Genomic DNA, 16318 nt, shown 5'->3' with positions numbered 1-16318 from the left:
TTTTGGCAACACCCTCACAGACACACCCAGGATCAATACTTTGTATCCCTCAATCCAATCAAGTTGCCACTCAATATTAACCATCACAGTGGGAAAATGCTTCTTTTTTTTTTTTTTTTTTTTTTTTTTTTTTTTTGATCTACGGAGTCTCGCTCTGTCGCCCAGGCTGGAGTGCAGTGACACAATCTCTGCTCACTGTAAGCTCCACCTCCCAGGTTCATGCCATTCTCCTGCCTCAGCCTCTTGAGTAGGTGGGACTACAGGCGCCTGCCACCACACCTAGCTAATTTTTTGTATTTTTATTAGAGACGGGGTTTCACCATGTTAGCCAGGATGGTCTCGATCTCCTGACCTCGTGATCTGCCCGCCTCGGCCTCCCGAAGTGCTGAGATTACAGGCTTGAGCCACCATGCCTGGCCGAAAATGCTTCTTATGTCTAGGAGTGGTGAGCACCAGTGCCCATTCCCATGGTACTGCTTCAGAGGAGCTGCAGAGGCCTGGGGAGCCTGGGTGCCTAAAATGTGAGAGGTGTGGCTTTGATAACTTTATTGAAATGGCCCTGGGAGCAATAATAAGCATAAAGGACTAGTCTGTCTCCAGTGCTCTATACTGAACAATTTACATAGTGATATTGGCCATGATTGAACAGGCCCTCCACCTATTTTCCAAACACCACACAGTGTCCCTGGAAGCTTAGACAACCTAAAAAGATCACCTAAAACTGATACCTTACAACATGAGTCAAATTGGTTTCTTATCACCCTGGTTAGAGAGCTCTCCAAGTGAGATTGAATTTAATGTAGAAAAATAATGTGGTGGAGTAAAATTAAATGCTAAACTATTTCAACAATGATGATGTAGGGGGTAATTAGTAAATATTCAAAGGAGCGAATCTGCATTCCCCATTTTTCTGTGCACCATTTCCAACTTTAAGCCAAATTCGTATTGTAGACCGATGACATTCGTTGTCTCAGAATGAAAGATTTCTGAAGAAAAGAAGAGCTAATGGAAGGATATGGAGGCTTTTTTCCCCCTGCCAACTCTTTTTATCATAGGATCATCGAGACAGAAGGGATCTCAGAAGGCATTTTAATTCTCTACTACTTGTCTCTGAGAATGGCTGAGAGCATTATTTCTTCCTGCCACTTTCCTCTGGGATTATTCGGCTTACTGAAATCTGCTATTTACTTTATAGGTTTATACAATAAAAAGTATTTAAATGAGCTGAAGTGCCGCTCCTTAAAAATGTATGTAATTCCAGTTGGCTTTTTAAATGGCTATCTTTGAAATGCAGAAATGCATAACAAAATCAACAATGTTTCAGTGAGTGGAAATATTGAATGTTCCTTTGTTACACTGGGTATCTTTGAACAACTGGACTGCATTTACAATGCTTGCTGGTCTCCTGAGAGACATGAGTCAAAAGAGTGCTCCTGTTGGTGGGCTAGTTTGATGACACAGAGGCATTCTTATGTTTGAAGCATCTCAGTAGTTTTATAAATTTAAAAAAAATGTGATTTCTCTTTTAGTGATGAAGCACTCATTGTATTCTGATGAATTCTGATTCTTTGATTCAATGACTTCTGATCTAGTTTACAAAGTTTTTAAGACTAGATTACTGAAGACAAACTTCTCAGCTGCTGGATTATGTGGGACAAGGATTACCACTTCTGCAGATTCAGCAAGTTGCTGTTCTGAGGAAGTACGCACAGTGGAAAAAACATAGGCAGTGGGGTTGAATTGCCTGGGCTTAGAACACAGCTCCACTGTGTTCTATCTGTGTAAACTTGTATTCTTCAGAAAGCTCACGCAGAGACAGGGACTTGGGTGTGGGTACTTAACCTGGGAAGTGATTCCAAGAAGGTACTTAACCTGAGAAGTAATTCCAAGATGAAGAAAAAGGAAAAAAGCCAATGACTGGTTAGTGCTGTGGACAACCAGGACTCAATCCAACCAGGCCTCTCTGAGATTCCCTATAAAATGTGCTTTGGAATAGCCGCATGGAGGGATGGGGAAGCTGGGCTGGGTATTCACTGATAACTGTTTCTCAAGAACTGAGAGTTCTTCCTGGGGTGTTAAATTCCAGGTACTGCCCAACTGTCCTGCCCAGGAGCTGCAAAAGCTCTCAGAAAACTCCCAGGCAGAGAATCAGAGAAAGGCTGACACTTATTGAAGAGGTGGGGCAGGGGGACTCTCAGTGCAAATAGGGGACCTCAGAGGTGGGTTGGGGGATATGAGAAGTGAATAAACAGTGTCTCCTACAGTTTTTGCATGCATAATCAAAGGATTTTATAAGAATGAGTCAATTTGGGAGGAAAATCTTACTTAGCATAGTCTACTGACTTGTATACAACACCTATGGAGAATACAATATGATGTTTGCCAGGTAAAGGGTTCTGTCTAGCGTTCAGTACCTTCCCATTAACTTGCATGGTGAGGGAGTAAAACTCAGCAGTATGACATCACTGTTTTCTCATACGACATGCCCTGAGATGTGTGCTTTGTGCTTCAGGGGCTCCTGAATCGTTCTAGAAGATTCTGAATGTATTTTTAGCTGGTAACTGGTATTGTAAAGCAGCAGCTTGGCATCTTCCTGTTTTTCCTCTGCATAGATCAGAGTTGTCCTGCTCTGCGACTGTGATCTCTATGTGCTACATCGATGGGATGCTGTTTTGAAGTCTCTGAGGTAGGGAGACACACTTAGGATCAAAGGAGAATTGAAAATAATCTCTCCTTCTATGAGGCTTTGGAAAGTTGTATATGACACCATTAGCCATGCTCCATGCAGCCTTGGTTAAAAGGCATCTTGGGGCTCCTACCAAGTATTTCATGCGCAATATAATCTAGGCTGTATCTGTAGGTATGTAAAGTATTATTAACCCCATTTTCCAAATAAGGCAACTGAGGACCAAAACATTGATCCATGCATCAGAATCACCTACTGGGCTCATTAAACCAAATGGCTGGGCCCCACCCTAAGAGTTTCTGAATGCTGATTCTTGATCTAGAGTGGCACCTGAGAATTTGCATCTCTAACAAGTTTTTAGGTAATGTGCGGCTGGTCTAGGGACCCCACTTTGAGAGCTGCTGAAATATTTTATATATATATGTGTGTGTGTGTGTGTGTGTGTGTATGTGTGTGTGTAGTGCATCTCAGTTAATGTTTGTCTTTGCAGCTGGATGATCTAAGCACTAGAGACCATGTCTGTCTTATTCACTGGTCTTTCTGTAGCTCAGTTACTGGCCCATAGTGCCGAGGTATTTGTTGAAAGACAGGATGTGTGAATAAAATTCCGGGTGAAGCTTAACTATTGCCTGTGAACAGATGTTGTGTTCCTGCCTGGAATGTCTATTTCTAAGGTGCATTTTTTGAGCTCTTCTTTTCCAGACTCTAGTCTTCTCCTCACCATTGACACCTGTTTTTTAAATCCTACTGAGTCAATTCCCATTCCAGGTGGCTGTTGACTTGCTGGTCTCTGATTAGACATATTTTCTAAGCAAGTTCAGCTCAGGGGTCCCTTATGCTTTCTCTTGACTGACTTGCTTTACTTCAGCTCCACTATCTCTAGTCCATGGTCGATGTGTTATCTCTTTTCTCTATTTAACCTCTGGCTCTTAAGGAGCATAAAAGATTGATTTAGAAAACCACAGCCTGTCTGGGTCTCATCATTAGAAACTTCTCTGAATGAAGCAGGAAAGAAGGCAGTAGTTTTCTAGTCCCCTTGAGGGGATGGTATTATGAAAACAAAAACAACCTTTGACTTTTATTTCTTTCTTCATAATTGTCAGTGCCCTTAAGTTGCCTTCTAACACAAATGCTGTGTTGAAGAAAAATCTAAATGATAGTAAGATACTTCTCCTTAGAGTATTTTATGAGGAAGCCATGGTTTTCCTGAAATCTTGGCTTCAGAAGATGTACATGGAATCATCCATGGGGATTTAGAATGCAGATTCCTGGGTCCCAACCCAGTTGTATTGAATTGGAAGCAAACTCTCTGTGGAGAAGGCCCAGGAATCAGCACCCCTGGGGACTGCTGTGACCAATATGTGAGAACAACTGTGATAGACCATGGGCTGGCAGACCTTTTCTGTAAAAGGCCAGATAGTAATTATTTTCAGCTTTGCTGGGCACATGGTCTCTCCTATGAGTACTCAACTCTGCCACTGCAGCACAAAAACAAACATAGCAATATGTAAATGTGTACTAGTCCGTTTACATGCTGGTGATAAATACATACCTGAGGACTGGGCAATTTACAAAACAAAGAGGTTTATTGGAATCACAATTCCACGTAGCTGGGGAGGCCTCACAATCATGGTGAAAGGTAAAAGGCACATCTTACAAGACTGCAGGCAAGAGAATAGAGCTTGTTCAGGGAAACTCCCATATTTAAAACCATCAGACCTCATGAGACCCATTCATTATCAGAACAGCACAGGAAAGATCCACTCCATGATTCAATCAGCTCCCACCAGGTCCCTCCCACAACACGTGGGAATTATGGGAGATACAAGATGAGATTTGGGTGGGGACACAGAGCCAAACCATATCATTCTGCCCCTGGTCCCTCTCAAATCTCATATCTTCACAGTTCAAAAACCAATCATGCCTGGCCTTCTCGACAGTCCCCCAAAGTCTTAACTCATTTCATCATTAACTCAAAAGTCCACAGTCTAAAGTCTTATCTGAAACAGGGCAAGTTCCTTCTGCCTATGAGCCTGTAAAATCAAAAGCAAGTTGGTTACTTTCTAGATACGATGGGGTACAGGCATTGGTAAATACAGCTATTCCAAATGGGAGAAACTGGCCAAAACAAAGTGCCTACAGCCTCCATGCAAGTCAAAAATCCAGCAAGGCAGTCAAATCTTAAAGCTCCAAAATGATCTTCTTTGACTCCGTGTCTCACATCCAGGTCATGCTGATGCAAGGGGTGGGTTCTCATGGACTTGGGCAGCTCCACCCTTGTGGTTTTGCAGGGTATATCCACGTCCTGGCTGCTTTCACAGGCTGGTGTTTAGTGTCTGCGGCCTTTCCAGGCACACAGTGCAAGCTGTAGGTGGATCTACCGTTCTAGGATCAGGAAGACATTGACCCTCTTCTCACAGTTCCACTAGGCAGTGCACCAGTAGGGATTCTGTGTGGAGTCTCTGACCCCACATTTCCCTTCCACACTGCCTTAGCAGGAGTTCTCCATGAGAGCCCCACCCCTACAGCAAACTTCTGCTGGACATCCAGGCATTTCCATACATCCTCTGAAAACTAGGCATATGTTCCCAAACCTCAATCCTTTACTTCTGTGTACCCACAGGCTCAACACCATGTGGAAGCTGCCAAGGCTTGGGGCTTGCAACCTCTGAAGCCACGTCCTGAGCTGTACCTTGGCCCCTTTTAGTCATGGCTGGAGCAGCTGGTAAGCAGGACACCAAGTCCCTAGACTTCACACAGCAGGGGGACTCTGAGCCCAGCTCACAGAACCATTTTTTCTTCCTGTGCTTCTGTGCCTGTGATGGGAGGGGCTGTTGTGAAGACCTCTGACATGCACTGGAGACATTTTCTCCATTGTCTTGGGGATTAACATTCAACTCCTCATTACTTATGCAAATTTCTGCAGCTGGTTTGAATTTCTTCTCAGAAAATGGGTTTTTCTTTTCTATCACATTTTCAGGTGGCAAATTTGCTATACTTTTATGCTCTGTTTCCCTTTTAAAACTGAATGCTTTTAACAGCACCCAAGTCACCTCTTGAATGCTTTGAAATTTTTTTCCCCCAGATACCCTAAATCATCTCTCTCAAGTTCAGATTTCCACAGATCTCAGTCAGGGGCAAAATGCCACCAGTCTCTTTGCTAAAACATAACAAGAGTCATCTTTGCTCTAGTTCCCAACAAGTTCCTCATCTCCATCTGAAACCACTTCAGCCTGGATTTCATTGTCTATATTATTATCAGTATTTTGGTCAAAGCCACTCAACAAGTCTCTAGGGAGTTCCAAACTTTCTCACATATTCCTGTCTTCTTCTGAGCCCTCTAGCCTGTTACCTGATTCCAAAGTCACTTCCACATTTTTAGGTATCTTTTCAGGAATGCCCCACTCTACTGGTGCCAATTTACTGTATTAGTTCATTTTCAGGTTGCTGATAAAGACATACCTGAGACTGGGCAATTTACAAAAGAAAGAAATTTATTGGGGGTCACATTTCTGTGTGGCTGGGGAGGCCTCACAATCATAGCAGAAGGTGAAAGGCATGTCTCACATGGCTGCAGACAAGAGAATAGAGCTTGTGCAGGGAAATTCCTATTTTTAAAACCATCAGATCTCATAAGACACATTCACTATCAGAAGAACAGCATGGGAAGACCTGCCCCTATGATTCAGTCATCTCCCACCAGGTCCCTCCCATAACATGTAGGAATTATGTAGAGATTTGGGTGGGGACACAGAGCCAAACCATACCAAAATAAATCAGTGTAGCTGTGTTCTAATAAAAATTTTATTTATGGACACTGATATTTGAATTTCATATAATGTTCCTGTGTCATGAGACACAGTAAAAAATCCTTTAATTATTTTTTAACCACTTAAAAATATGAAAACCATTCTTAACACACAGGACTTACTTTGGCCCACAGGCTGTAGTCTGTTACCCACTCTCCTGGACTGTCTAGATGGTTGTAAGGAGAGAGTAGTATGCAGAGTTGTAAGTACTCTGCTGATGTTGATGTTCAATATTTGAGCAGAGTGTCTCAGACTTTATATGCTCTTTTTTTCTTCTTGGAATTCTGGAAAGCTCGTGAGGTAAGAAAATGTTAGAGAGAAATGGAGAAAATAAGACAAGCAATTTGGCAGTCTCTCAGACAAGGTTTGGAAATCAAACTGCTAATGAAGTCTTCAAGGCCTTATAATGCTTTTGATACTTTTCATCAACATTATAGACAGTGCTGTTTTGATAAGACTCAGTTATGGGTTTGGAACTCACTGTCCTAATAGGGCTCATGGTATTAACCTCAACCTTGGCTCCAGAAATCGCTTGTACCTGAAGTCTGTTTCCTGGGCCACATGATTAAGTGTTATATTGGATATAAGAATCCAGTCAGAGCCAATGACATTGTCTTATACAGGAGATGCTGGGGAAAGAAGAGGCAGGACCTCTGTGCTAATGGATTTGAACCTCAGTGAATACATAGCTGAAACTTCTGCAGCTATCTGGGTGCAATCATTTTAGCAAGTGTCTTTGAGAATGGAGTCAACCCAACTCATTGGGGGACCAGACATCAGACAGAAAGGACCTACCAGGCATGACTGAAACCTTCCTTGCAGTAATTCAACTTTCTAGACTTCCCATGACAAAACCAATACATTCTCTGTTTGATTGAGATAGAACTAGTCAGATTTTCTGCCATTTGCAATCTATAGAGTCTTATTTATATAACCTTCATCTGATTCAAATGTTCTATAATTCTCTATCTTTGGAATCAACTATGCAAATGACTGGTCCGTAAAATCAGCTGCTCCCTGCAGCACTGACTTGTTCTCAAGTGACTAGAATTTAAGAAATGTAACAGTAACAATTGCATTGAGAGAAGGGATGTCAATTTTCCTATTATATTGCTGGTTCATTATTCCTATCCAAATGGCATAAGGCAGATAAAATAGACACAACTCTCATTTCCAATAAGTGCAAAAATTGGATGCCATACAATTAAAATTTATAGAGATGTATTCCCAAGGTCTTAATTATCTTAGTGATATTTGGGGATGGGGAGGGGAATGGCAGTTTTTTATTTATTTAAGTCATTTTGTCCTATATTATATGCAAAATCCTGTTTTCTAAATATCTGAGCTCAATGTTATCTCCACACACCTGTAAGCTTAAAAAAGAAGCCCCATCTGTAATTACTATTTACAACTTTAAGGATGCTTTATGAGCACTGATGTCTTTGAAAACCAAGAAGACCTGTGAAAAACAAAAGATTCAACCAAACCATTCAGCTTTGCAAGTACCATTGAATTACCCCATAAGTCCCTTAGTTTCAGGCCACATTAGTGCATTTTATTCTGCTATAACAGAATACCACAGACTGGGTAATTTATAAACCATAGAAATTTATTTCTCACAGTTCTGGAGGCTGGGAAGTCCAAGATCAAGGGATTGACAGGTTCACCTTGTGGTGAGTGTCCAACCTCTGCTGGTAAAAAGTGCCTTGAATGCTGCATACTTTGGAGGTAAGGAACTCTGTATCATCACATGGCAGAAGGTGAAAGGGTGAAAAGGAGTAAACTTTGTCTATCAAGCCCTTTAATGAGAGCCCCTTAAATCCATTCATGAGGGAGGAGCTGTCAGGGCCTAATCACCTTTTAAAGGCCACATCTCTTAGGATTATCACATTGTCAACATCTGAATTTTGGAGGTGGCACACTCAGACCATAGCACAGGCCCTGGAGTACCTAGGTGAGAAGATCAGTTTACACTTCTGCTGACTGTTTGGACATTGGCCATCACTATAAAAGGGCTGACCCCTGAGTGAAGTTCCATGTCCTCCCATTCTGCTCTAGATGATCAGATTCCACTAAAATGCATTTTAAAGCTGAATAACAGCAGGTTTTCTTTTTTAATGTTAACACTCATAGAACATCAATATATAAATAAATAAGAATAACCTGTCATATGCTTTGTAATACAGGTTCTTAATTTTTATTCTCTCTGATGGTGAAGGTGTGAGCAGAAGAAATCTGTGCCGAAAGAATAGCAGAACTTAGATAAATCACAAACATCCAGTATTTTCCAATATTGATTTCTCCTTTCCTCCATTTTCCCTTCCTGGAAGAGTCTCCTGGATGTCTTAGTGTACCTCAGAGGTGAGTTTCTCTGTAAAGTCCTCAGCAATCTTCTGCGCACAGAACTATCCTCTTTCCCTTCATTCTCCAATGGCATTTTATCCATGCTTTTATTATAACATTTATTATGCTTTAAGATGAGAGAGGATAAGTATCAGTTTTTACTGCCTGTATCAAAATGTGTCTTCTCGAGAACATAGTATGTTACTTACTTTTAAACCTCCTCACCTAACAGCACCTGACTCAGAGTGAGATTTGGGGTTTACTCAGTCAATATTTGTAGTATTTATTGGTTAAATGATAGGCCACCAGGATGCTGTCTGGAGTATGTAACTACTTCTGCATGGTAATAGTAGCACACAAAATATGAAATGGAAATTAAAACATTTCAAAGCCTTTCCACCTCTAACTCACTGAGGTAAACAATTTAATACCATTATGTTCCCTTTCACAACGTTTTCCATATTGTATTAGTTAACGATTGCAGTGTAGCAAATTTCTCAGGAGCTTAGCCTTCACAAAAACAATAAATATTTATTATACCACAGTTTTAGAAACACAGGAATCCAGGAGCAGCTTGGCTGGGTTGTTCAGGCTCAGTCTCTCATGTGGTTGTCATTAAAATGTTGACTGGGGCTGCAGGGTTTAACTAGAGCAAGAGAATCTGCTTCTTATGTCATTGTTGGCTGAGGCATTAGCTTCTCACGGGCTGCTTCTCAGTGGGAGGCCTCAGTTCCTTTGCACATAAAACTCTCCACACAGCTGCTTGAGAGGCCTCACAACATGGCACCTAGTTTCCCCCAGAAAAGCCAGTTCGGTAAAAAGAGCCAGGCATAAACTGCAGTCACATGCCATCACTTCTGCTGTGTGGTCTTGGTCCCGAGACCAACTCTAATACCATGCATTATACAAGGGTATGAGTATCAAGAGTCAGGGGCCATTGGGGGCCATCTTGGAGGCTGGCTACCATCCATATAGGGTTTTTGGTTTTTATAAAAAATGTAATGATGCTATATACATTTATTTGCAACTTTTTTTTCACATATAAATACTTCACTACCCTTTCTCCAGGTTGGTAGATATGAATGGAACTAAGTCATTCTTTACATTGTACCTGACATTATAATACATTTATTTCAGATCTATTAATTCTCATTGTTTTCTATTTCAATAAAGTAATACATATTCTTGCATATTTATTTTCATTTTATAGAAGCTACCAAAAGTAAAAATACTTGATCAAAAATAGCATTTTGTTTTTTCTATTTCCATAGACATTACTACATTTCAAAGCAGTGACAATATTTATTTTGCACCAACTATGCACAGAAGTACTTATTTTCCCATATCCTCTTCAGCACTGGATAATTTTTTATATACATTTTGTCATTTTGATGTGCAAGAGAAATCTCTCTTTTTTCATTTAATGTACTTATTTCACTATTAGTGAGCTTGAGCACTTAACATATGTATTGACCTTATGCCTTATCTTTTCTGAATACTGTCTACTTGTAACCTTTCCTTCTCTTTTTCTCATCAATTTCTATGGAGTGTTTGGTATTTGCACATAGCAAGAAATATAATTTTAATTATTTTTGTTCTGAAAAATTTATAGTATAGTCTCCTTAAAAGAATATTAGTATCCATTTCATCACCCTTTTGAGTTGATATACCTAAAAGTCTACCAGGTTTCATAGGGATCAAACATATACAGAAATACTTTACGTCTTACTTCTAGAGAACTTAAGATTGGATGAGAACGTGGCTATTGACATTACTAAGCTGATTCATCTACCCCAGAAAGTGGCAAATTAAGCAGTCTGTTGACTTTAAGATTACCTTGGAGATAGATCACAGAATTTAAAATGCAGTCACTCAGAAAGCAAAATTGCTTGGGAATAAAAGGTAATAATTACTATCACTCTTTCTGCAACTAGTGAAATATAAAAAGAAAAAAAAAACACCTCCCACTCTAAACCTTGAAGCCTCAGCAAATATTCAGAGACTCTTCAGATTGCATATTGTGATCAAAGCAGCAATCCTTAGGGTAAGCAGAAACTGCAAACTTCCCTCTCTCTGTGTGTTTTAAATCCCAAACTACTTTGATTGCTTTTCTGTCTAAACACAATAAACACCCTTGACCTTGAATTATACTGTTAGGAGATAAAAATCTGGTATCTGGAAGAGAGCACTAAAAATGAATTCTTTGCTCTCTGGCATCTTAATGAACAGTGGCTAGTAACAAATCAATAAAGATAGTATGACAAGCTGTGATTAAGCGAGTTTTAGATAAAATCTCCAATATAATCAATGTTTAATATATTGGCTATCTAAAAGTACATCTCTGGGATTACTGCTGCACTGTTTAGGAGTTAGTTTGGGTAAATTAGCAGTGGGGAATTGGGAAAAGAGAACACAACAAATTGTTTTATATTCCTGGCAATATTATAAAGAATATTCTGATATTTTAATTTCTTACCATGTTATTTGGGAGAATTTTCTGGTAAGAATCACAGTGGTTTTAATTACTTGGGAAATCGGTTCTTTATTTCCTTAGACCAGTCCCTGATACTATCATTGAAGATCAGTGAAGTCCCATCGATAACCCCTTTTTCCTACTGTCACCACTCCGTCCTCATAGTACAGTATAAAAATCTGGATTATTGTTCATAGATATTTGTTGTCCTTTCAGAATCCCAACAGAAGACAGCTGGTGTGCCTATGTTAAGATAATTTAGGTGTTGTTATTTACGAACATATGATTTACAAAGGCAAGGTGGAATACAGCCAATCTGGAATTATTATAGTACAGGTTGAGCATCCCTAACCTGAAAATCTAAAATCTGAAATGCTCCAAAATTCAAAACACAATGCCGCAAGTGTAAAATTTCACACCTGACCTCATATGATGGGCTATGGTCAAATCACTGTCCAAACTTTCTTTACATGCACAAAATTATTTAAAATATTATATAAAATTATCATCAGTCTATGTGCATGAAATGTATATGAAACATAAATGAATTTCACATTTAGATTTGGATCCTATCCTCAAGATATCTCATTTTATATATATGCAAATATTCCAAAATCCAAAAAAGTGTGAAATCTGGAACACTAATGGTCCCAGGCATTTCAGATAAGGGATACTCACCCTGTGTTTAAGACCCAGATTGAATTAAATGGTAAAGATTGTTTTGAAGTAACAGATATACTTAACTTATTGTTTAAGTTCTTTAGGGCTTCTTCGAATAAGTTATTTTGAAAATGCATGTTTGTAAGCTTCTTTTTAAGGCAGATTTCCAACTCTAAAAGGATGGTATCTAACCATGAGTTGAATTACTTTAGTCTCAAGCTACTGAAGCCCTTCAGTGCCTCCTATATGATAGTCAGTTTTAAGAAATGTTATTCACATCCAGGATGCAAGGGTAGAGGTCCTCAATTCTGGTTAAAGCCACTGGAATCTTGTGCAGAGAGTATTCTGGCTAAATAAAGCAAAATTTTTCCGGAGTTCCTTGAAGCTCAATGGTCTGTTTTTATACTGCTAGTTGTGGCAGTTCCAGGTGTAAACTTTTTATACCTGTCAGGAGAAAGGCCTGACATCCTGGCTATTTTGATGCTGGTTTATTTCTCATTTATAAAGAGAAAATAAATTATATGATAGTTAATATATAATATAGCTAATAATATATATTATAATGATAGTTAATAAATATAAATTGTATGCTTTTAGAAGAGCAATATCTGACAAAGTGTAAGCTCTCACTAGATGGTAGCTATGATGCTGCTGCTTCTGTGTCTGCTGTCTCAAAAGTGGGGATTCTAAGCAGACTCTTTGTCACATTGCCATTGTCATTGAAACATGCATGGTAGCCTGAAAAGAATGGCCTTCCAAGTTTCCTGCACTTGAAACACACAGTATGAAGGAGGATAATTGAAATACAGTATATGGATCTGATCTGACCCACTCACTTAGCTGAGTCTTTAATATCTGCCACACTGATTCATGCTGTGCCTCCTAAGCATTGACTGACCACGGGTAAATATCCCAGACCTCTCAGGGGGCATCTGCAAAAAAAGACAAACAAGGAAAGTCACTAATTACAATGAACAAAAGCCAATGCATTTGATCCCTGTGATAAATGAGAGATGAGTCTTACTTTTTGGAAATTCAGTGTATTGGCATTTTCTGTTAGTGAGATTAGAAAGAGATTTCTAAAACAGACTCAGGAGCCCCTTGCATATTGGTGGACTTGGTCTCTAGTAGGCTCTCAGTTTGACACCTTCAGGGCATTGGCCACTGGTAGCACTGCAACACCTAAGCTTTTAATCACCGCTGAGTGACAAACCTGGCTGCTCACAGAAAGGCAAGCTGCATTTCAATAGCTCAAGTGTTGTTCTCACATTGGTCTTGTAATATCTTCATGTAATACTTGTAGAAGCAAGACTTAGCTTATTAAAGTAACTTACTGGATTGTAAATTGACTTCTTATAGTAGTCCCTGGGACACACTCACAAACACACACACACATACACACACACTCATACTGGCAAGCTGTGATCTCAGGAAGATTATTATGTGCAGTTCTCTTAGGTTTCCCTACAATTGTTTTTAAATGAACCTGAAACATAGCCACGTATTTCCAACGCTGATGCTTTGGAAAGTTTTATTAGACCTAGCTTTTGGAGAGGACCAGCACCTTAGTTTGCTTTATGTTACTAAGCATCTCTTCCTTCATCTTTTATCTTGGAATCTTCAGGTCTATGAGAACCAGCTGTCAAATTTCAGGTTGCACAAAATCAGAGAGCAACTGAATAGTTTTAAGAAATAACTTATGTTTCTATATAAATGGAAGATATATGCATAGTATTCAAATTAAACTAGCCTATGATGGTAACACATCAACCCCCAAAACTCAGTGGCTGAACACATAAGAGCACATTCCTGGCTCACACAATATTGACTTTGGGACCAGCTACTGCAGGTCTCCTGTCTTCTAAGAGGTCTATGTGTGGTTCCATATTGTGCCTCCATCTTCTGCTCCTGGCTTTTAAGGTAGGCATTATTCTCCATGGTCCTAGCTCACACTCTTGGAGGCACTTTATTCTCATTCTACTTCTTGGCCATATTCAAAGTAGATAGTGGTTATAGACCTCATTGGTAACTACATAGTTTTTCCATCCCATGGGAATTGTTGTTGGTTCAAGAACCATTTTAGGTCTCATATGAAGTTATGGATTTTTATTCTGTTTTTCTCCAGCTTCAGGTTTCTTTGGCAACAAAATGATCTCCAAAGTCTTGGCAGGATTTTCGTACATCTATTCCAGTGAATTCCATGTACCAGTGACCACACAGAGTGTTTGTTCTCAGATTTTGAAAAATATTTTTTTTGCCTTTTCATTCACCATGCTTTTCAACTTAATGAGGTTATTGTGCATTGGCAGGCACATCTAATCTGATTTTTCCCCCTAATGGAAACATTTCCCAGGGCAGCACCCTTTCAAGCAGTAGCACAGGGAGTCCACTTCTATCTTACATAGAAGTTTTCCATCTAAGCAAACTGCTTCCTGATTGCTATGGCAGAGGCAGAGAAAATAAGAGGGTTCATATACACACACACACACAATCATATACACTCACATGCCTTGATCTCAGAAAGATCGCTTTGTACAGTTCACCATGGCTTATTAAAACTAGTTACATGTCTCCTGCCTAACTGCAAGGTAGGCTGGGAGGTATAGTGTTTTGCACGCAGAGGGAGCAGAGCAGAACTGCTTTAAATTGCTGCCATAAAATGTTAAAACAAAGAGGGGTTTTTGAGGTAAGCTAGTCCTATGAGTTTAGTTTAGAGGTTAAAAAGACAGAGTCACCTTGTAGTATAGTTTGAAGTCAGGTAGCGTGATGCCTCCAGCTTTGTTCTTTTTGCTTAGGATTGTCTTGGCTATATGGGATCTTTTTTACGTATGTTTATTGCAGCACTATTTACAATAGCAAAGACTTGGAACCAACCCAAATGCCCATCAATGATAGACTGGATAAAGAAAATGTGGCACATATACACCATGGAATTCTATGCAGCCATAAAAAAGAATGAGTTAATGTCCTTTGTAGGGACATGGATGAAGCTAGAAGCCACCATTCTCAGAAAGCTAACACAGGAACAGAAAACCAAACACTGCATGTTCTCAGTCATATGTAAGAGTTGAACAATGAAAACACATGGACACAGGAAGGGAAACATCACACACCAGGGCCGTTGGGGGACGGGGGACAAGGGGAGGGAGAGCATTAGGATAAATACCTAATGCATGTGGGGCTTAAAAACTAGATGATGCGTTGATAGGTGCAGCAAACCACCATGGCGCACGTATACCTATGTAACAAACCTACACATTCTGCACATCTATCCCAGAACTTAAAGTAAATAAATAAATAAAAAAAACAAAAACAGAGTTACTAAAAAAATCATCTAAATCACAAATATTTCTTAATAAGATCTAGAACTAGATCCCAATTTTCCTAAAGGATAGTCCAGGAATATATCTACCTGCCTTCTAATCATACCGTTTTTGTAAAAATTTCTAAGCTATTAGAACTGAATGACTAAATTTCTATTTCCAGGTAGTATTTGACTATATGTATGAATGGGTATGTGGACCTTACCTATTTTTTCTCCATCACTCACTCTCTTGTGTATTCAATGTGTTGGTGCTGAAAAAAAGAGAATATATACACAAATTCCATTCTCCTTGTCTTTAAGGAGGAATCGGAATTTTGGAAAAATAAATGAGTAAACAGAAGATATTAGCATACTATGAAATATGCTAGAATAAGTTGTACAGTGGCACAGGAAGAGAAGCAGATCACTCAGAATTTGACATAGAGAGTGTTTTCTGAAGTGGTTTAAAAGAATCACAAAAATACCTCATTCTAGTTTTTTATAATGGAGTCAGACATAGTTTCCAGTCCTGGCTCTGCCATTTACATGCAGTATACCTTTGGCATGTTGCTATCTGACCATTAGTTTTCTCTACTGCAAAATGGGGCTAATAATACCTACTTTGCAAGGTTGATTATGAAACAGATTAAATATATATATAAAGCACTGACCAAAATGATACGTTTAGTAGACATTCATTAAATGGTAGCACTTATTCTTACTGGTGATTTTAAATTGTTTAAAAAATTATGGGATTCAGAATACCTTAAGTGTCACACTCATCACTATTGATGGATTAACTATTTCATCACTGACCATAATTTACATACATAGAAAGGATATGAATTATATAAGTGGAAAAGACATCCCTATGCCACCACCACCACCATTACCACCATCATCTTTATCATCATTGTCCTCATGACCTTATGCTTTGCTGACCAAGAGGTCTTAGGTCCAAAGGAATGCTTCTCTGTACACACACACACACACACATACACACACACACACACGTATGTATATAATTGATGTCCTTTCTAGAT

Source organism: Pongo abelii, chromosome 2 (assembly GCF_028885655.2).
Source record: "Pongo abelii isolate AG06213 chromosome 2, NHGRI_mPonAbe1-v2.0_pri, whole genome shotgun sequence".
NCBI lineage: Eukaryota > Metazoa > Chordata > Mammalia > Primates > Hominidae > Pongo > Pongo abelii.
This window is presented reverse-complemented; position numbering follows the sequence as displayed.